Genomic DNA, 21,628 nt, shown 5'->3' on the forward strand with positions numbered 1-21,628 from the left:
GACCTCTATTGCTTGTAAAGTGGTTGTGGCAGGAACCAGGGAATGATTACTGTGGATACTACATTTGCGAGTCCATCCACCACACAACCTGTCAGTGGGGCTACTCTGACAAACAATATGAAGTGCGTAAATAATAATATCCACAATTTTATTTTATTACCATCATTTGTGTTCAGTTTCATTTATTCATATATATGTATTGACGTCCTTCTTCAAATTAGATATTTCGGATGCGGGATGAACTCCTAGCAATAGATCGTATGTGAGGAATTCAATAGGAATTGGCGGCATTCTTTCTTGACCACGTGATCGCTAAAGATGGAGAATGCCATGTGAACCCTAATCAGTTGGTTTTTAATTAGGAGATTATATTGTAAGAGATAATTATATTGTATATATGTAGCCAGTAGCGCCGGATAGATATACGAGAACTTGTTGTTCGATCAATCTCTCAGAGAAGGAGAGGTGGTCCATATCACTTCTCTCTGTATGCATATGTTCATGACGATCTTCTGTTTCCTTCATTTGCTTACTAGCTAGCGTGTCTAGTCCTCTCTATACGTATAGTACATAGCGTCGACCAAACACGGAGATAAGAGAGGACACTTCAGTATATTAATTAGCTAGCTAACACAATATATGAAACACCTAAATTAACCCCCCAAAACCCCCTAACCCCCCCCTTCAAAAAAACAAAAAACCCAACACTTGAAATGCTGACGCGTGGATGCCTATTGGTCTCGGTTGGTGCCACCAACCGGGACGAAAGGGCCTCCTGCCTGGGCTCGCCGCACTGGCCACGTGGAGGCCCATGTGTCACGGTTCGTGTAAGAACTGGGACTAAAGGCCAAGGGCATTAGTAACGACCTTTTTGTCCCGGTTCCGAAACCGGGATAGAAGGCCCTTACGAACCGGGACAAAAGGCCCTTTTTCTAATAGTGCTTGGAGCCGTTGTTAGTGTTATGCCTCTCTTTCTTTATCGTAGGCTTGAACTGCATAAGTTGACACCCACTAAAATCTCTCTACAAATGGCTGACAAATCAACTGCTTTCCCTATCGGCATTTGCCAGGATGTGCCTGTTGTGGTTGCTAACGTCACTATCTTAACAGACTTTGTTATTCTGGATATTCCCGATGAGGATGCCATGGCGGTCATCCTTGTAAGACCCTTTTTAAACACTCCAAGGGCTGTTATTGATTCCAACAAAGGCAATGTCACTTTCCATGTCAATCATAATGAGCATACGGTGCACTTTACAAAGAAACAATATCGAGTACATTGGATCAATGCTATTGAAAAAACTTCATCGATTCTTATTGGGAGCTTTGAATGCCCTATACCTACTGTTAAGATGAAGTATGATTTGCTTGTTGGGGAAATGCACATCCCCATTGAGGTAACCGAGTGAATATTCGAAAATTCTCCATTTTTACGCGATTTGAAAAAAAAAGTTTGTCAAGGAGACTTGATCAACCTCATTGACGGATTTCTTTTGATGACCATGAGATGGATGAATGTGAGAGTCACAGCCCTCTATTCCAAACCTTTACCTTCGGTTGCTTAGAAGAAATATTATAGATTTAGCTTTAGTTTCTCGTGTTTTCTGCTTTTTGTGTCCCGTAGAAAAGAGTCCCGAAAATAAGAGTTCTCCGACTGCCCTGGAAATAAAGTATGATTTTTTCTGGAATTTTTGAAAAATTCTGAGATGGAGAGCTAGTCAAGGGGATACACGAGTGGGCCACAAGCCCAGGAGGTGAGGGCACCCCCTGGGCGCGTCTACCAGGCATGTGCGGCCCACGTGTCCCCCCTCCACTTATTCCAGCTCCCATCTCCTTCTCCTACCTCCAGAAAAATTCATTCTACAGCTCAAACCCGTGTTCTTGCTCTTCTTGCTGCGATTTTCGATCTCCTTGTGCAAAGCCCCATTCACTAAACTGTTTTTGGGAAATTGTTCCTTGGTATGTGAGTCCTCCATTGGTCCAATTAGTTTTTGCTCTAGTGCCTTCTTCGTTGCGTATTTTTGCTGCCTTGGTGACCCTGTTCTTGAGCCTCGCATGCTAATTTTAGCTGGTCCCAAGTAGTTTTGATGCGTGATATGGCCTCTAGGCAGTTGTAGGAGTAGTTGCTACGAGTTTTGTTGGGCATTGTTCACTTTTCCTTAGAGTCACTTAAAATTTCAGAAAAGGAAGATGTTCAGGAGAAACTATCACGGTGGTTCTTCAAGCAAGAGGGGTCCCCGTCCCGCGATTCGGGAACCCGATCCTTACGAACCGAGGAATGCACAGGTACAACCATGTGAATGGCCTTCTGATGAGTTCATGATTGATGCAGGTTTCAAAGACGAGTTTGATACACTTGTTCACAATGCTGGACTTTAAGAATTCATCTCCGATAAATGTGAACAGTATACTACTCTCACTGCCTCTTTTGTTCGTAGATTCAAGTTTTTAGCTGGCCGTGACACATCCGTACTGTTTGATCTCTATGACAAATCGTATACCATGGATTTAGAGGATTTCAATAGAATTTGCAAGATACTTGATTGGGGCAGTCTCAATGATCCTCCTAAATCTTCAGTTTGAGATTTTTTCTCAAGTATAAATGTCAGAGAAACTAGAGATATTACGCATGCTACTATGGGGAGCATACATTTTCCTGCCTTGTATTACTTTACCCTCTTCATAGGTAGATGCATTAACGGCAAGATCGAGCATTGTCACCTCTGCACACCCAACCTTAGTATTCATAAGAGCGCAGTAACAGGTGATAGAAGTTTCAACATGGGAGCTATAATAGCAAGGAGGCTGAATAATAATGCTAATGAAGAGAATTTCTTTGGTGGGATCTATGCCACTCGCATAGCAAATTTTCTTGGAGTACCCATCCGCAAAGGAGATCCCCTGCTCCATACAGTTCTCCTTGATCGTGCCGCTATGAAACGCTATCAGTTCCTTGAGAGGGATAATGAATCCCTCCTATACCGGTTAATATTTAATCGACAACGTGTTTTCCATATTACCCTTCCTGCTCCTACCTTCTTTGACTTTCAGGTAAAGCAGAGATATTACATAACCAGAGGAGAGGCAGAGGAGTATGAGAGTGAGGGAAAGGCTGCTCGCCTCCATGATGCAGCTTTTCAGGAAGTATCTACCGCGCTCCCGTACAACCCCCATTATGATTTTCGATATTGCCCGGACCAGCCATGGGAGTATACCAACTTAGGCCAAAAGCCTAAGCTTGGGGGAGTACGTGTTTCTCACTGACTTTATATTCTTGCTCACACTTTCACTTTGATAGTCGGTGTTCACACTTTGCCACCGTATCATCCATGCTAGTTTATTTATTTTTCTCGCTTTCTTCTCTTGTGTCTGTCTAGTTTGAGAAAACCCAAAAATATTTCTCGTTCTTGTTTTGCTTGTTGGGAGCTCTCCCGTGTAAATAGTTTTCTTTTTCTTTGGGTCAAGGTAGAAGACCATGGTTACAATGTTTAGTGGCTCTCGTATGCATTATTGTTTATCTGTCAAAGAGCCATATTACTTTGTCTTCTCCTTTGTGTTTGCTTGCAGATTCCATCTTAGTCCAATGCACGAACACTCTTATTATTGTTCACATCATTCGGTCGTGCAAGTGAAAGGCAATAATGAAGATATATGATGAAGTGACTGAGCCTGGAAAAGTTGGTATGAACTCGATCTATTTTGTTTTTGTAAATATGACTAGCTCATTATTCCTGATTCAGCTTTGTTGTGAGAGAAACATGTTTGCAATGATAACTTAGAGATCATAGTTTGTGATGCCATGCTTAATTAGCTAGGATCTTATAATGGTTTGTTTTGGATGCCAACATGAATTTTGAGATGATTATGATGTAGTATGATAGGATGGTATCCTCCTTTGAATGATTTAAGTGGTTTGACTTGGCGCATGTTTACGTATGTAGTTGAAACAAAATAAACATAGCCTTTATGATATTCATGTTCATGGTGATATATGTCCTACTCATGCTTGCACTCAATGTTGGTTAATCTCAATGCGTATTGATGACTATTGTCGCTCTCTAGTTGGTCGCCTCCCAGTGTTTCGCTAGCCTTCACTTGTACTAAGCGGGAATACTGCTTGTGCATCCGATTCCATAAAACCAAGTTGTTTCATATGAGTCCACCATACCTACCTATATGCGGTATCTACTTGCCGTTCCAAGTAAATTTGCATGTGCCACTCTCTAAACCTTCAAGTAATAACCTGTTTTGCATGCCCGAACCACTCATGTCATGACAAGGGGCGATCAGTATCTTCCATGCTAGGCGTGTTATCCTCGATACATGTTTATTCACTATCACTCACGAGAAAGGGGTCGGTAATTGGAATGCCCAGTTCCATGCTCAAATCGAAAAGATAATTGCAAACAAAACTCCCCCTGGATTGTTGTTGGTATGGACGGCACCCGAGTATTCGGCTAGTCTTGGAGTGTGATTGATCGGTGGTGGGGAGTCAAAATTTACTTTTCTGTTTGGAAACCGCCTATAGTATGTGTAGCATGGAAAATGGTGAAAACTCTTGGTCATTGCATTGACAATGAAAGCAAGCCACCCAAAAATTTTTATCTCTGTCTTCAAAGCTTTAGCTCTGGCACCTCTGCAAATCAATGCTTCCCTCTGCGAAGGGCCTATCTATTTATGTTCCTGTTGAGTCATCCTCTTCTTATAAAAGCACCAATTAGAGAGCACCTGTGTCATTTCTATGCTTTGCTTTTAATTCTTATTGAGTATGACTGGGACTGGATCTTCTTTTCCATGAATTACAATGTTCAGTCAACCCTTCGTCTTTGAAGGTACTCTGCGTTTATGTTTTGCGGTCTCAGGAAGAGCTAGCGAGATACCATCTGTTCATACTACTTCATGATTGTTTTGATTGAAGTGTTGACGTTTAAAACTTATTATTATTGCTTGCTAGTTGATTATGCCATGGATATGAGTTCCTCATTTCTTATGTGTTTAGCTTATGATCTTGCTGAAAATCTTAATATGAGTTAGACATAATTGCAACAACAAGATCGAACAGAGTTCGTAAAAGTTTTTCTTTTGTCTCTTTCAGTTTGTCAACTGAATTGCTTGGGGGAGTTGATACGTCTCCGTCGTATCAACTTTTCAAAACTCTTTTGCCCTTGTTTAGGACTCTAATTTGCATGATTTGAATGGAACTAACCCGGACTAACGCTGTTTTCAGCAGAAGTGTCATGGTGTTGTTTTTGCGCAGAAATAAAAGTTCTCGGAATGACCTGGAATTTTACGAGGATTTTATGTGGAATATATAAAAAATACTGGCGTAAGAATCAACCGGAGGAGTGGAGCGACGAGCTCACAAGCCCACCAGGCGCGGGCCCCCCTGGCTGCGCCTAGCAGGCTTGTGGGGCCCTCAGGGCTCCACTGCCTCCAACTCCAGCTCTATTTAGTCCCTTTCATCCAGAAAAAGCAAGGAGAAGATTTCATCGCGTTTTACGATACGGAGGCGCCGCCACCACCTGTTCTTCCTTTGGAGGGCAGATCTGGAGTCCGTTTTGGGCTCCGGAGAGGGGAGATCGTCGCCATCGTCATCACCAACCTTCCTTCATCGCCAATTCCATGATGCTCTTCATCGTTCATGAGTAATCTCATCGTAGGCTTGCCGGAATGTGATGGGTTGGATGAGATCTATCATGTAATCGAGTTAGTTTTGATGCGGATTGATCCCTAGTATCCACTATGTTCTGAGATTGATGTTGCTACTACTTTTCCATGCTTAATGCTTGTCACTAGGGCCCGAGTGCCATGATTTCAGATCTGAACCTATTATGTTCTCGTCAATATATGTGTGTTCTTGATCCTATCTCACAAGTTGTAGTCACCTACTATGTGTTATGACCCGGCAACCCCGGAGTGATAATAGCCGGAACCACTCCCGGAGATGACCATAGTATAAGGAGTTCATGTATTCACTAAGTGCTAATGCTTTGTTCCAGTTCTCTATTAAAAGGAGAACCTTAATATCCCTTAGTTTCCATTAGGACCACGCTGCCACGGGAGGGATGGTCAATAGATGTCATGCAAGTTCTTTTCCCTAAGCAGGTATGACTACATACGGAATACATGCCTACATTACATTGACAAACTGGAGCTAGTTACATATCTCTCCGTGTTACAAATGTTGCATGATAAATGTCATCCGGCATAATTATCCATCACCGATCCAATGCCTACGAGTTTTTCCTACTGGTCCTTGCTATGTTTCTTTGCCGCTACTGCTGTCACTGCTGCTACTGTTACTCTGTCGCTACTAATGTCACTGTTGCTACTGCTACTTTTGTCACTGCTGCTATTATTACCGTTGCAACTGTTGCTATCACACCACTTTTCTACTGATACTTTGCTACAGATACTAAGTCTTTCAGGTGTGGTTGAATTGACAACTCAACTGCTAATACTTGATAATATTCTTTGGCTTCCCCTTGTGTCGAATCAACAAATTTGGGTTGAACACTCTACCCTCCAAAACTGTTGCGATCCCCTATATCTGTGGGTTATCAGCTTCACAGTTGGTTACTAGTGCAGTTGCATCCTGGAGGGTTGTGGGGCAGAAGAAACCTTGCCGGAACGCCTTGCCGGCAAGGGCCCTTGACCCTATGTGGGATCCACATATTCCTCCGTGGATTTCGGCTAAGAGCACCAGTCCTTCCTTCTGGGGAATGCACTTCAGCTTCACGTTATTCAGTCGTCTTCTGTAGAGGGCATCATCCACAAATTGGTACATGCTTGACTGGCGGGCTACCTTTTTCTGCTTCTTCAGGTTCTTCGGGGAATTCCCCAGCTTGGAGGTATCGGACTATGTGCTGCTCCCATGACGGAGCGTGGGGTTCGATGGCGAGGACTGATGGCATGTCTTCTGCCGGGGTGGGATCCCCCCGGCAGGCCTTCTTCTGGTCTGGCAACTTTTTCCGCGGCAAGGTTATTGTCGGAGCTCCTTGGCAGGTCTTCACGGAAGTACTTGCCGGAGTTAAGCTTTTTCCTTTTGTCTGGCTTGGTTGCTGGTGCCATGGAGGGTTGAGTCAGTCATAGCACGAAAGTTCCTGGTTCCATGGGAAGTTTAAGTGTTGCGCTCTTTGACAGGTCATCTGCGATGGTGTTTCCGGCACGGGGTACATGCTACATCAGTAGACCGTCAAAGCGTTACTCCAACTTTCTCACCTCCTCCATGTAGGCTTCCATCAACGAGCTTTGATAGTCTTTGTTGACTTGCCGGATGACCAGCTCGGAGTCACCTCCTCCATGTAGGCTTCCATCAAAGGGCTTTGATACTCTACGCTGTTGTTAGTTGACTTCTTTCGGGGGAAATACATATGGATCACATTCTTGAGATGCTCTCCGGTAGGTGCGACTAGCAGTACGCCAGCCCCGACGCCGTGGAGGGAGAACGCTCCATCGAAGTACATGACCCAGTATTGATCTGATTCTCTGCCCGGGAGGGTTGATTCTGGTGTTTCTTCGTTCGACGTCGGGGTCCATTCTGGAATGAATTCCACCAAGGCCTTGCTCTGTATGGTTTCGCAGAACCCTTTGCAGCGGGAAGCGAGTGACGACGGTAATCTCATGTCATTGGAAGTAGTGGCACAACTTTCTTGAGGCCACGAGGAGGCCAAAAATCAGCTTCTGCACTCCGGAATATCTCGACATGCCCTCTTGCAAGAGGGAGCTGACGAAATAGACCAGGTGTTGCACCAACTTCTTCTTTTGCAGAGGCTCGCCTGTTGGCGAGGACTTTTCTTGGTTGCCCCCTGATTCCGTAGGGGCCCCTTGTTCGCATCCTCATTGAGTGGTATCGCCATTGCCTCGGCTTCATCGCCTTCCTCCCTCTGCGCCACCAAGGCAGCACTGACCACCTGATTGGTCGCTGCCAGATACAGGAGCAGCGGCTCTTGGGGTCTAGGGGCCACCAGCACGGGTGCAGAGGAGAGGTACTTCTTCAAATCTTGTAGTGCCACTTTTTCCTTAAGAGTCCACTTCATTGTCCCCGCCTTCTTCATGATTTTGAAGAAGGGCAGGGCGCGGTCAACGAACTTGGAGATGAACCGGCTCAGGGTACCTACAGAGCTGGCTAGGCATCGCACATCCTTGACGCGTTACGGTGCCTCAATCTGTTTGATGGCCTTTATCTTGTCGGGATTGGCTTAGATCCCACGTTGGGACACGAAGAACCCGAGAAGCTTGACAGATGGGACACCGAAGACACATTTCTCGGAGTTGAGCTTGAGGTTGATTTTGCGCAGGTTGGCAAACGTCTCTTCCAGGTCTTGCACAAGGGTCGACCTGTCCTTGGTTTTGACCACTTTGTCATCCATACAGGCTTCCAGATTTCTATGGAGTTGGGGTTCAAAACCAATTTGGATCACCCTTGGGAAAGTCGAACCGGCATTCTTTAACCCGAAAGGCATTCGCACAAAGCAGTACATGCCACATGGGGTGATGAATGCGGTTTTTTCTTCATATTCCTCGGCCATGTAGATCTGGTGATAAAAGGAGTAGGCATCGAGGAAGGACAGTGGGTCACAGCCGACAGTGGAGTCAACAATGTGGTCGATGCATGGGAACAAGATGGGATCCTTGGGACATGGCTTATTGACGTCGGTGAAGTCAATACAAAGCCGCCACTTCCCGTTCGCCTTGCGCACAACAACTGGATTGGCCAACAATGTGGGCTGGATGACCCCTCTGACTAGGTGTGCTGCTTCTAGCTTCTTGATCTCCTTGGCAAAAAACTCTTGCCTCTCTAGGGCCTGTTTCCTCACCTTCTGCTTGACCGACCGCGCGTGTGGATATACTGCAAGGTGGTGCTCAATCACGTTCCTGGGAACGCCGGGGATATCTGACGGTTGCCAAGCAAAAACACATCAAGATTTTCCCATAGGAGGGTGATGAGCGCGCTTTCTTATTTGCTGTCGAGGGTGGAACTGATGGTGAAAGTTCCACCCGAGCCGTCATCCTTGGCTGGCACCTTCTTGGTCTCACGTGGAGCGGCCGTGGACTTTTTGCTCCGCGTGGTGGAGCTTTCAGGCACGTCCTTGCCAGCAGCGCAACACTCTGATGAGGTGTGCATGCCGGGTTCGACGCGGGAGGTACTCTTGTCGGGCTTCTTTTCTCCCGTGATCTCCATAGTGGCAGAAGGGGCCCCGGTGGCGAGCGCGGCCATGACCTCCCGGTAGAGGTGGTCGATGCAACAGAGGGCGTCTTTCTTGTCTGCGCAGATGATGATGATGCCGACCGGGCTAGGCATCTTCAACGTTTCATAGGCGTAGTGTGAGGCCGTCATGAATTTGGCCAACACAAGGCACCCCAGGATTCCATTGTACGCGAACGGGTTATCGGCGACGTCGAAGACGACCTTGTCCGTTCGGTAGTTATGATCGCTGCCGAAAGTTACCGGCAACGTGATCTTTCCCTTAGACTGGATCTTCCCGGGGTTGATCCCTTGGAACGCGCTTGTGTTCTCGAGGTCTTCTTCGGGGATCTGCAGCTTTTGGATCACATCAGGGGAGCTGAGCTTCAGGCCAGCCCCTCCGTCTACTAACATTTTCATCACTCTCAGCTTGCGGATCGTTGGTTATACCAAGAACGGCAAGCACCCGACCGTAGTGACACGGTCTAGGTGGTCCTTAGAGTCGAAAATGATTTGGTGTATGCGACCATCTCAGGGGCTTGCAGACGCTGATGGAGGGCTCTGCTGCAATCACTTCACGCGCCCACTTCTTGAGCTGGCGGTGGGAAGAATGTAGAGAGGCGCCTCCTAAAAGGCACATCATGTCCGTTGCCCTCTGGAATTCGTGGTCGCTGGAGTCGTCGTCGGGGCAATCGTCATCATCACCCTCCTCCATCTTCTCCCACGGTTGTGCGGGCCTTTCTTTCTTGCCTTTGAAAATGTCGGGGCGCCCCGTTGGGCGCCCTCCTTCCCGCCTGACCCTTCGCTAACTTATCGGGCCTTCTCCTTCTCGCGCATTTGGTATTCAGCTCTCTGCTTCTCGGCAAGCTATTCAATCTGTCGACAGTGCTGGAGGTCATGGCCCTTGGTGCGGTGGATCTTGCAGTACTGGGCGCCGGAGCCATCCGGTTTGTCGGCAGCCGCCAAGGCCTCGCAGGAACCACACCCAGCAGCATTCTTGCCGGAGGTCTTGGCTTTCGCCTTCTTAGCGGAGTTGGGATCGCCAGTCGCCTCGATGGCAAACATGGTCTTGCCGTTTCGCTTCTTGTCACACCACTTTCCCCTCTTGGTGGGGATGTCGTCGTCTTCGTCTTCAGAGTCGGCTTCAACTCCGGTGTTCTCGCTGGTAAGCCTCCTTCCTTATTCTGCACGCGTGCTTTTGTCCACCGGAGCGTAAAGCTCGGCGACATCGCAGACTTTGTTCATCGCCAGCTCTTCACGCATCTTTCGATTGCGCACGTTCGGGTGGAACGCGCTGATGACGACAGCTGGGTGAACGCCCAAGATGTTGTGTTGGATGCGGCTAAACCTCTGGATGTACTTGCGCAGGGATTCACCCTCCTTTTGGGGAATGTTGTGCAATTCCTTTTCTAGACCAGGAGATCGGTGGCCGCTAGTGAAGGCGCCAACAAAGTCGTGACACAATTCTTTCCAGGAGGAAATGGAGTTTTTGGGGAGGTGCATCAACCACGACATGATGTTGGGCTTAAGCACCAATGTGAAGTAGTTGGCTAATATCTTCTCGTCTCGTCCCCCAGCATCCTGCGCCGCGATGGTGTAGATGCTGAGGAACTCCGACGGGTGGGTCCTGCAATCATACTTTTCCCGAAAATCTGGCTTGAAAGTACGGGAGCTGGGCCATTGGACTCGTTGTAATTCGCGGGTAAATGCTTGACAGCCCACCTCGTAGGGTAGGTTGCTAGGGTACCCTGAGGTTGGCGTGCCAGCAGCGGTTCCAGCGCGCATATCCGATTGATGGTGCGTCTCACGTCGTCACTCGATGAGGGTGTGACCGTCTTCCCGCCGTCGCTCGGGGAGAATGTCCCGCTGGTCACGACGGTGGCAGGGGTTGGAAGACCCGGTCTAGTCATCGGAGACAAGACCTGTTGCCGTCGCCATGCAGGAGAGTGCATGGTGGCCATGGAAGCCCCATCCTTCTCAGTACGGTCTGGAGCGTGCTTGCTGGGGGGTCATTTCGACGTCCCCTCCTGCTGCGGCTGGTCTCCATCGACTGCTGCGAGGAGGCTTTGTATTGTGGCTCTCCACTCCTCTTGCTTGTCCGCCGTTGTAGGGAAATCTAGGAGCAACTGGGCTTGCTTCAGTGCTTCCGCCCGTGCGGGTGGCAGCGAGATGTGCGAGGACTTCGAGGAGCTCTTACTCCTAACTGTGTTAGAAGGAGCTCCATGTTAGTCACGAGGTGGATCGCTAGCCCGCGCCATAACATAGCGGGTTCGCCTGCTCGGCGTACCTTGAGAACAGGGTCCCCTTAGGTGGGGGCGGATCACCGCCCTCCTGGGGCGATCCGTCCTGTGTGGCCTGAGAAGGCCACAACGCGTGTGCTTGCGTGGGCGCATTGAACGGGGCCGACGCGTCTTTGGACGTGGCCGCATTGTCGGTTGGTCGCGCGGCCGCGTCCTTCGATGCACCAGGGGCAGGATGATCGCCGCAGATGCGGGCAACTCCACTCGCCTGGGTTTGCTCTCCAGAATGTTGCGGAAGCTCGAGGCCTACGCCTTCCTTGTCCTCCGCCCGTACCTTCCCCTGCCCCCGCAGGGGCAGGAGGGCTGGGTGCAGGAGCGTTGGTCGCCGGAGCGCCCCTTCTCTTGGGGGCCATGGCGATGAAGAAGAGGTGGTCCGCTGAAGGCTAGGTCAGGTTAATGCAACCTTCCCCCCTACCCGGCGCGCCAAAGATGTCGGTGATGCTAGGTCGACACCAATGGGAATCAACGTGAAACCTTTTTGATCGTAGGGCGGAGAAAGGTGACGTCAAGAGCAGAGCTAACGATCAGCACCCGACAAGCCTTTTTACCCAGGTTCGGGCCACTTACACGTAAAACCATACGTCCTGCTTGTCTGGACCCACGGTATCCGGGAAACTTCCGTGTCATCCACGCTTCGCGGTATATAACATACCCGAGGTAAGTACCCGATCAATGCCTTTCCCCTGACGATACTAGACAAAGAGGTCCACTCGATTGGTACCCAGCCGACATGTTGTACGTCTTATGAGCACCGACTATGGAAAGTATCAACCATGCGGCGACCAACGGTGCGCTTGGAACACGTAAAAACGGCATAGTCGCCTTACCTGGCACGACCCCATCACGATAGTGACCACACATAACTCCCGCCACTAGTAATGTGGCTCTTTTCTAGCACCGACCCGAGTAATCAACACAACCCCGTCCCATAAAAGGGGTAACGTGGTCGTACATGTAAGGTTGGGACGTTCGACACATCATAAGTCTATTCCCATTTCCGAAACCATACTCACTTTAAATACCCGTTGCACCACTTCACCAAAAGTGGCCACCTAACTCATCATCACCCTCGGGCATTAGTGGCACCCGACGGGGCTTTCATAACCTTGGTTTTATGTCATCATCATGCTCATGCTAATACTATTCTAACTTTACTTGTCAACATGATATTAGCATGACCCTCATAGGTGGTAGGGTCAAGCTCAATGCATGTGCTCCGGAGGAGCCATCGGTAACATCACTTCAACGATTTACTGGTACTTATGATCATATGCAACGGAAATATTTGCTACACTCGCATGCATCATAACATATGCTCAGACATGGTCAAAGGGTTGCTTGCCTTGGTCAACTAGGTATCCGGGGTCTTCGAGGTCTTCCGCTCCGACTCCTTCGTCACACGGGTTTTTTATCGTTGTATAAAGATAAAAATAATAAGTAGCTTACTCCAAAACGGAACACAAAGTCACTTTAAAAATGTTCGTTATTTCTGATAAATCTAGGATGTTATTTAAAAAATATTTGCTTCTAGTTTTAGTGAAAGAATATATTTAACATCAACTTAACACAAGCAAAACTATTCCAATTTAATCCTTTTTATTATTGTAAAACAGAAGAGTTGCTGCAAAAATTCAACCAATGGTTCTGTTAAATACAACACATTTTTAGAATAATAACAGTGGCAAAATTATATATTTACATTGGTTAAATATTTTTATGAAAATCATTTGAACTCAGGTTTTAAAACAAAAAAAAGGGCTACACGCCCTGGCCTGGCTTGGCCTGGAACTGGGCCGTCCTATTGGCCAGCCAACCAGCCTGCCGAGGCGCGCGCGCCATCTGGTTTGAACCTGACATGCGGGCCCGTGCAGTAAGTGGCTGCGGGCAGCGAGGGAGAGAGATATGGGCCACCACATGTAGGGCACACCTGTCGGGGTCGTTGCCTACCTCTGGCCCGAGAGGACAAGGAGCACGCCGGCGTGGCTGCCGACGTCCTCGGGCCCTAACGACAGGACATGAATGGGTCCGGATCGTCATCGCCTACCTGATGGTGGTCAAGATGACGGTAGAGGGGCTCTGGTTCACCGGCGACGAGATAGCCGCGGCGGAGGGGCTTCGGGAGAAGGTGGAGGTGGTAGCTAGGGGCAGAGACTTGCTCGGGAAATAGGGGGGAAAGATTCCTGGTGTCACGGGGAGTGGTTTGGTAGGCAGAGGAACGCGGGAGCCGACGTGTAGCCGGAGATCGACTGGAGCTCTGAGGCAGAGGAGCCTCGCTCAATCTCGAGCACCGGGGCTCTGCTGGCTTACTAGGGTGGCTTGGGAGGTGATTGATGTTGCTGCAAAGAGGAATGAGGGGTGCTGGAGCCTGGGGAGGGGGATATTTATAGGCCCGTGACGGTGAGCCAACTCAGGAGCGCCGGTGATTCACCGTGGCATTCATAGGGGTGCAAACATGAGGTGGGGTCAAAACCACAGCCTTAGGACGTGGTTTTGGACTTCCGTAACTCAATGCGAGAGAGAGGGAGAGAGAAGAGCGGAGCTACCGTGGCCACGCATCTCTGGCCGGTTCTGGTGTGCGCGGGCAGGCGTCGCACCAGCTCTTATCGTGGGAGAGGAGGGGCCCTGATGGTTGCCTGATGCAGAGGGGTTGTCGGGGGAGAGGACTAACACATCGGGGAGGTTGGAACTGGCCGAGAGCGTTGCCCCCACCTCGGTGGCTCTCTGTAGCGCGCCCAGAGCGCAGCTTTGGCATGCCACGGCACGCTGGCGCGCTCTGGGCTGCCTTAGACGTATCTAGTGTGTCCTGGGCACTAGCTGGGAGATGCCTAGCTATTGGAGACCCGTGGGATCTTCTGCTGGTCAAGGGGGACACAAAAAACAGGTGCTGTCAGCCTTTAGCTGAAGCTTAGATTGGGGTTTTTGGTTTTTCTACTTTAAACAAGAGAGGGGCCAGTTGACAGGGGCTTGGCATTGATGCTAGCCACCTAACCTAGGAGTTTGGGAGAAAGGGTTTGGGTTTAGCTAGGGTTTGGAGGGGTTTTACCCATTTGTCAGAAGGTGATCGACAGTGGTTTGGGGTGGTTGCACCCCACCACTGGCTCTGCAACTTAACAGGATTGGGTTTGGTGCTAAAACAATGGGTTTCACCAAGTTTGAGCTCCATTGGACAAGTTTAGCTTTGCAAACTTGAAAACATTACCAAATGACCAGATCTGTTCCTTCCAAAGAGAGTATGGGCAAAACAACTCCCACAAATCCCATTTTTGGCATGGAGTCCTCATTTGAGGTATTAGGCACTCCTACAAAGTTTTAACTCCAAAGGACAAACTTTGCTATGTAGAGTTGCTCTAACTTCTTATTGGTCAAAAGGGGTTTTGCAACTATTTGGTGTCCTTAATCACCTTGGATCAAGGTGAAAATTTATATGGGCACAGAATATGGCTTACGGATACCACTGGAATTTTCTAGGAATTTATTGAGAATATCTCCTTTGGAAATATTTCAAAAGGTCAAAACAGACAGAAAGGGTTTTCAGGGTTTTACTCAAATAATAATAACATAAATAGGGGTTGAAAATCTTTTGTATGGAAAATATATGTCCTTGTGATCATCTCCAAATTTTCTCAGATTTTTCTAAGGCAGAAAAGTATTTTTCCATATAGGAATACCATTTCTGGCCTTAGAAATGGACATGCAATTAAAATAGGAAAATAATTCATAAAATAATAATATTATTATTTTCGTGAACTAAAATGGTGCTAGAACTAGAACACCAACTTTGCGTAAGAACACTCCTTACCATCAAGGACTTGTAGTGCAACCCAATGCAGGGTTTTGCTTTAACCACAAATAAGATAAAGGGTTTTGAAAATAATTAAGTCATGAGAAATGTGGTTTGTGATATCACATAATCAAGCATACAAGCATACAATGACAATCATGGCACTCACAACATTAGTTTTGAAAAAGTTTTAATGAACTCAGATTTTTAATTACAGAAAAAGTGATAGTGAAAACAGGGTGTGACACATGTGATGCCCTCAAACTGTTTGGCACGCTCGGACTCCATCATCCAGGCATATGACCCCTTGTCCTGGGCGGCCTAGACGGCGTCGGTAGCCTCTTGGACCTGCAACTTCAGTGACGCCAACTCAGCCTTGACCTCCGCTCCACCCTCGCGGGCGGCCTGGAGGGCGGCCTCTACACTCTCAGGCCGGGCCCGTAGCCCCTCCACCTCCTTGTGAAGCTCGGCAAGCTTAGGTTTCTTGGCCGAGGGCGCGCTGGAGAAGAGGATATATCAACCACCAAGCAACTCACAGGTCAATCAGGAAAAGAGGCGCAGGCAAGGGACTTACTCGTCGGCAAGAGCCCAACGGTGAAGGATGCGCGGAGGCCCCGAGGGCCCTCCATCGCTGCTCCCAAATGCGGATGGGGGCGAGGACCGAGCCATGCGCTTTCCCCGGCCAAGTTCGCCTCCAAGAGACGCCATGGAAGACAGGGAAACAGAGATGAGAGGAGGTTTTCTCGATGGAGCGAAGGAAAGTAGAGAGGAAGCTCAAGATTGCAGTGCCCCCCTTGGTGGGGGTGGGGAAGATCTATAGGCGGACCAAGGCCACCAACCGTCGGGGAGCGCGAGCGTCGCACGCCCCACGTGGGTCGTGAGGTGGGTCCATGGGAGCCCTGCCACACATATCGCTTCACCTGTCCATCGAGCAGTCACGTCCGCGCGGGCCGTTGGTTGTGGTCAGGTCGCACCGACGCCATTCAATGGCAACAATGATGTTCTACGCGGTTCTTGGAGATCATGCCATGATGGCCTGCCATACTCCGGATGCCTCGAGGAGCGAGAGCGTCAAAACACAGTCGCAGTACATGTGTGCCGCCTGGCCCGTAGGTAGTTAGGGTCTGCGACGATTCGGGCCGCCCTCAAGGCTTGGCCGAGAAGCCAACCCAGGTGTACCTTGGGCTCGGGGGCTAATGTCGACGTTCTGGGAATGGGGTTACCTAGACCTGCCTGCCTATGGCCCAGGGTTGGCCCACTTCATCAAGCGAACTAACGTGCGCGACATCACTCAAGGCAAGGCCCTCATGAGGGGCCAAGCCTCACGAGGAGGAACGACATTAAGACCTACAGGGGGCCTCCTCAGGACCCCTCCGGAGCGGCGGATATTCCGAGGCGAGGCCCGGCCTTAGGAGTCAAGGATGACGCAAGGGAAGGACAGGCGAGCAACAAACACCGGGTTCGTGCAGTCTCCCCTTGTCGGGACCCTGATCCTAAGCCATAGGAATCCACCGTGTAACACATCGCATCCCTTTGCGGTCTCACGCACGGTTAGCCCCATGGCTGCAGCCTTACCTTAGCCGGGACCGTTTGCGCCTTTTGACTCACGTATGCAATTGTATCGCTATCATTCCAATGACAAAGAACCCGGATCGACATGTCTAGTCATAAACCAAAGTGGCAGTTCCTCAAAAGGACAGGCATACATGACCCAGCAAAGCAGGTGTCGGTCACCAGCGGATGTAGACGAGTCGTAGCAAGCTACAAGGACTCAATTACATCGCGTGACATTTCCCCAAAGAGGACAGACACAGCAGCTAAGAAGGACACATGCCGGTCAACCAATGTGTCCGGAGCAGTAGCGAGCTACCATGGCTCGTTGGATCACAAAGGGGCATTTCCCTGTAAGGAGTGCTACTAAAGTTTACAGCTAGGTAACCGAACCCCATACATATCAAGTACGACACACGTACGCATGGCATACCGATATGTATAGATACATCGATGGCATCACAACATAACCATAAACATACATGCTTTATTTAAAAGGCTCGAAAGAGCCACACACATAATATTACACCGTAAGGGTCTCACGACCCATCATAGCAGTCATTCAGTTACAAGCCAGCGGAAGTGTTTAAAAACTGTCTGAGTACAGACAGGTGAAACTAGAAGGACATGGCCTGACTATACTACAGACCCAACCTAGGGCCAGATCGTAGCTGGGACACCAGCTACTCGTCGTCGTCGATGTCTAGGAAGAACCCTCCGTTAGGGACATTAACAACCTCTGCAGCAATTAGTAAAGAAACATGAGTACGGAGGTACTCAGCAAGACTTTAGGATAACTATCTACTCATGCAATGTATCAATAAGGAATTGTGGGGTATCACGCAGAAAGCCAGCATTTGACTCGTGGCTAGACAACTTACATTTTAAAACAATTTTTCACAACTTGATTTCTCGCACACGAGTCCACTAACACCACAACAATACTCCATCGTGGAATCATTCCGTCTCCATACGGAAATGCCGTCCACGACACTCACACTTATCTTGACAATTTTATGAGTAGTCCATATCCGCGGACGCGGCTATTCGAATAACATATGTCTCCGAGTAGTCCATGAACAACATATGTCTCCGAGTAGTCCATATGTCTCCGAGTAGTCCATAGATAAAAAGTTATCTATGAACAACATATGTCTCCGAGTAGTCCATATCCGCGGACGCGGCTATTCGAATAGATCGTAACCCTGTAGGGGTGTACTTCGTCACACACGCTCTCGCCACTTATCGCCATGTGCACGTCATGCACCTCGGCAACCTTCAACCGGAAGCCCAGCGAGGGAGTCGGCCACGACTGTTAATCACACTAGTACCTAGTCCAGGTCTATCGCCTATCTGAGGGTAACCCGCACGGAAGTCCGGCCGAGGTTTCCGCCACGGCCCCAAACGATGTGCGCAGGGTTCCCAAGCCCACCATCCGGGTGCCACTTGGTACACCGTGCCACTGCCTACCGCATCACAGCCCACCTCTCAGGTCAGCGCTATGCACGGCCTCCAGCATGACTATAAACACCAGAAACTACTTGCAACTCCTGGACCGAGTACTAAGCGATTAATAAGTCGAGAGGGTCAATTAAGTATCCCAACGTGTGGTAGTATCTAGTCTTGGATTACATACAAGGAACTCAGTTCCCTAGGACGGTTCCAATGAAACAACCCGCCATGTACTCCTACATAGCCTTTCACCGGTACCTTTACCAAATCAGGTTCAACACACAACCTTTACCTACTGAACACATTCTCACAATTATGTTCATCTCCCGGATGATAGACGATAAACAACTCCAAGCATAGCATGCATAGCAGGATAAGGCACATCTTGGCTAAAGCAACTACCAGGTATGCTTGGTTGCAAGGTTCAGCTACTTACTGTGACAAGGACATGTCATGCAAAGGAAGTGGGTTATACTAACGTGGCAAAAGCATTTGAAGCATTTGTTCCTAATGCAATAAGTATGTGCAGGAGCAAGAACATGGGATTTATCGGGATGATCAAAATGGTTGCTTACCTTGATGCTCAGAGGAGGGGCAATATCCGTCAATCGGATATTCGGTGGAATCCGGAGGAGCGGAGCCTACCGAAAAGGGTGACAACAATCAATCAGAAGCATATGCAAAAAGATGATGCATGGGCATGGCATGAGGATGCAAAGTGGTATACTATTATAGCTAACATTTATTAGGTTTGAAGTTGATTTGAATCAAATTCAATATTACTTCAAATGAGGTGTTCTCGGATACCATTTTAATTGATTCGACCTGATGCTCAGATGAACTTGCTTTTAACATGCATGGAGTGACATGTTAGGTTGCTGGTTTGTGATTTGGACAGTGTTTGATTATATAATTAGTAGTGAAATTTAAATATTTTCCAAATTCCAACTCCAAAGTATTTATAAGAATTAACTTATTCATTAATCTACATGTTTGGGTTCAGTAACATTTTCAAACAATTTTGCAAATGACATATTCAGATACCTTGGATTTTTCTGATATTTTTTCATATATAAATTATTTTCATTGGAGTTACAGATTAATTTCTATGATTTTTAGAAGTTTTGGCATTTTTCCAGAATTCTTTTAAATCAGAAAACTCTTTACCGCATCAGGATGACATCAGCAGGTCCAACTGGCCGTTGAAAGTCAAACCTGACCAATGGGACCCACTGGTCAGTGACTCTGGTCAGTTTTAGATTAGTTTTAATCTTAATTAGCTAATTAACCTCACTGGACCCACATGTCAGTGACTTTTTTGTTTATTTAATTTGATTTTTATTAGTCCAAATTATCCACAGGCTGGCCCCACACCTCAATGGCTCAGGCCAGCTGAGATCCACCGGCGGCGAGGTCGTCCTCGCCGGCGGAGAGCCTCCGGCGACCACCAGTACGGCGGAGGGCATCGGAAACTCGCCTCCGATGGCCAAACGCACGGCGGAGACAACGGGGAGAACGGCCACTCGATGGCGTGCACGATGGGGCAAACCCGAGGGGCTGGGGTGGCCGGAATCGACGCCGACGACGAGGTCGGCAGCGGCCAAGTTCGGCCAACGTCGAAGTCATCGAACACAGGGTCAAATCGCGAGGGGCTGGGTTCCTAAAGCATCTACGTGACGTCCTGAGGCTGCTGGTGGCCTCAGACGGACCAACCCTTCACCGGAGGGCTACCGGCGACGAGCTGTCGCGGCGGTCCTCGTCGGGCTCCAGTAGAACTAGGCCTAGAGGAGGAGATCAACGGGGAAAACTTAGGGGAAAGCTGTACAAGCTCACGAGGAGTGCAGAGGAGGGCTTAGACGGCTCGTGGAAGCGCTGAGGGCGACGAATCGAGAAGAGCTCGCCAGCGGACGAAGGTTGAAGACGACGGTGCCATGGGCGTTGCAGGGCTCAGGGAGGCTTCGGCTTCTGCAGGGAGGACTAGCTCATCGAGGCGGAGCTAATTGCACACTCGGGAGGAAGATCCTGTGACTAGGGGCACGGGCAGCTCGAGCTCGAGCTCCTGTCAATGGCGGCAGTGTGGATCGGAAGAACCGAGAGGAGAGGGGGAAGATGGAGGACGGGAATGGATAGATACGTGCTCGGGGAGGTTATCCCCGTGCTTGCCAGCGCGAACGAAGTGGCGGCCAGGCAGGCAGAGAGCTGCGTGGAGGCGCGCGGCGTCGCGGCGGCCACCTCCTGCTCCTACTGGCGAGGAGGAAGACGACAGCGCGACTGGGCCTGGGCTGAGGTGGGCGATAGGTTATTCTTTCCTCCTTTTTTCTGTTTTGTTTCTATTTTGCTAACTATTTGATTTGCTATTTATTTCAGCTCCAAAATAGTTTGTAAAAAAGTATTTTGAACACAGCAAAATATTTGTTGGAATATATCCAACCATTCCTGGAGTTTTCAACATTTTTGAAAACTTAATGTTTTTGAATTCAAATTTTAAACTTGAAACCAGTATCTTTTTGCATTTATTTTAAATGCCAAAAGTGTTATGAAAATGGTTCTCTTCATTGCTTATTTGCTTCCATGATTTATCAGAAGAGTTGAACTTTTCTTGAGGCCATTTTGAGTTCATTGATTTGAACAAGTTTATAATTCCTTTCAATTTGAGAAGTGGCTAGGGTTTTTGAGTGTTCCTTCACCACTTGCTTGTTCTTGTTGAAAATTTCCTAGATGCAATGCAAAGAAGATATGAGCACAATGCTAAACCTTGGTAAGGTGTCAGGGATGTGACAACTCACCCCCACTCAAAAGAATCTCGTCCCGAGATTTAGAAGTCGTCGGGAATAACGCAGGATACTCAAGTCGGAGACGATCCTCGCTTTCCCAAGTTGCCTCCTTTTCAGAATGATTTGACCATTGAACTTTAAGAAACTTGAGGTTTCAACGTCGGGTAGTACGCTCAGCTTGGTCAAGTATACGAACAGGGTATTCTCGATAAGAAAGGTTATCTTGGAGATCAAGCGTTTCGTGGTCCACTCCACAGATAGCGTCCGAAAAGCAACGCCTGAGTTGCGAGACGTGGAAGACATCATGAACCTTGGAAAGATGCGGAGGAAGTTCCAACCGGTAGGCAACTTCTCCTCGTTTGGCAAGAATGCGAAAAGGACCAATGTAACGAGGAGCCAACTTGCCCTTGATTCCGAATCGATGGGTACCCTTCAAAGGTGTAACCCGAAGGTAAGCCTTCTCGTCAACTTCAAAGGTCACAGCCTTATGATGACAATCATATTGGCTCTTTTGACGAGACTGGGCTGTTTTCTACTTTTCACGAATGATGCGAACCTGCTCTTCTGCATCCTGGATCATATC

Source organism: Hordeum vulgare, chromosome 7H (assembly GCF_904849725.1).
Source record: "Hordeum vulgare subsp. vulgare chromosome 7H, MorexV3_pseudomolecules_assembly, whole genome shotgun sequence".
Taxonomy (NCBI): domain Eukaryota; kingdom Viridiplantae; phylum Streptophyta; class Magnoliopsida; order Poales; family Poaceae; genus Hordeum; species Hordeum vulgare.